The sequence below is a fragment of the Amblyomma maculatum genome, chromosome 3, assembly GCF_055883805.1.
Source record: "Amblyomma maculatum isolate TAMU_Amacu chromosome 3, ASM5588380v1, whole genome shotgun sequence".
Classification (NCBI taxonomy): Eukaryota; Metazoa; Arthropoda; class Arachnida; order Ixodida; family Ixodidae; genus Amblyomma; species Amblyomma maculatum.
The window spans coordinates 202,349,143-202,350,766 of NC_139346.1; the positions used below are offsets into that span (position 1 = coordinate 202,349,143).

A 1,624-nucleotide genomic window follows, 5' to 3' on the forward strand; every position below is an offset into this window, starting at 1 on the left:
ACTAGTTGGTCTATGTATAAGTAGGACCAAATGCTTTCGCAATTCCCCGGGCTTAACAAAGTTGAGCACAGCAAAGTTTTATTTACGTGAAAATGTCTAATTACGAGACAGCATATCCTTCCTGAAGTGGGTTTATTTCAGACAAGTTTGGCAGTCTGGGATAGGCACCAAAAAGTCCTCTCGTTTGTCCTGGCTCGCGAACGCGGCTCTTCCTACCAACAAAAACAAGATGAGAGGTCTATCTGGAAGACGCAAGTAGTGCAGATAGCTCCTTGGGGCTTGAGAGCAGACTCGTCAGCACGTTTTCCCAGCACCGTAGCCAGAAGGAGCAGCAGCTGGTGGTCCCATGCAGAGCCGGTCATACAAACTCATCAGACGCGCTAGCAGCAGCCCGAATTCGTAGGTACACCTCTGGCGAATGATCAAGCCGCCACCAGCCATGATTCTGCCGCTCAGGTGCAGCTGCGCCCTAACAGAGTCCTCGTAGTTGGTGTGATTCTCGGCAAAAGACTTCACGACGACCTCTGCGAGATCTGGCGGGAGGTTGGTAGTCTTCGAAATGCAAGCTTCGACTGTGTCGCAGACAGCCACCCTGATGGTCTCGTGGAGAAGAGTGATGTTGAGGGCATATGAAACGCCATCATTTCTGTCTTGAGCGTTGAGGTTGTCTTCGAAGGGATTCTCACTCATAATGGACTGGATGGAGACGAGCACACTCCCTATGCTCTGCGCAGGACTCCAGGACGGCCCTTCGAATGTGCCGAGGATGCTGAGGCATATCTTGCCGTTGCTGTAAATGTGCGGGCTGAAGGCCACTTGATCCATGTCCGTGGTCATGAGTCGCACTCGCGGCGGGCTCATGGGGTAGTCTGGAGGGCACTTCAAAAGCAAATGAAAGAAGCCACCCTCGTACGGTGTTCCTGCCGGTCCCATGATCAGGGCGTGCATCCTGGTGATGTCGCTGTCGTCGGGTGATATGGTGACTCCAGCAGGCGGGTCGGAATACAGCTCCGCGATGTCACGCCTCACCCTCAGCATGCACTGTGGAGACGGCTGCTCATGTTCGTACGCAATAGGGTCCCAGTAGTCCACCGGCCTGCGCTGTAGCGTTGCGCGTCTAGCCATGTCCGAATCCTTTGTGGCAGCCTTAGATCTGAGAGCACCTGCTGTCTTCGCAGTCGTGAACGAGACGTTCCGCAACTCGTGCCATAGCTTGATTCGTCAATCGCGGTGTGCCACGAATCTCACGAGCTGTCGAGCTCTTCGTTTTCCTTTGCGCGCCCTCTTCGACAGCGGCAAGCTCGCGAAAAAGTCTAACATGGTTGAATGCGTGCCGTCCAGGGCAGCTCCCTGCAACGCCTGTGTGGAACACACGAGTTCAAGCCTTCATGTAGAAGGCTTACGTGATGTACTCGTGAGCACGTGTTAAAGAGCTTGTGGATTTGTGCAGCCTGTCGCATCCCACTTACAGCCTCGAAACACTAAAAAGAAGAAGAAAACGTGCGGCCCCTGTTCTTCACTGTTTTCATACAGTGACGAACGCTTTACTTCGTGGAATATTAGGCGAGGACGTATACATATAGTTATTTCCGTAGATTAAGCCGGCGCCGCCGTAGACGGCGCT

The 1,624-nt window shown here is 53.3% G+C and overlaps 1 pseudogene; it reads right to left on the reverse strand.

Moving 5' to 3' along the window:
- Nucleotides 1–294: 294 nt before the first annotated feature.
- On the reverse strand, nucleotides 295–1,125 carry LOC146197450 (ubiquitin-conjugating enzyme E2 Z pseudogene; annotated as a pseudogene).
- Between the last annotated feature and the right edge of the window lie 499 nt (nucleotides 1,126–1,624).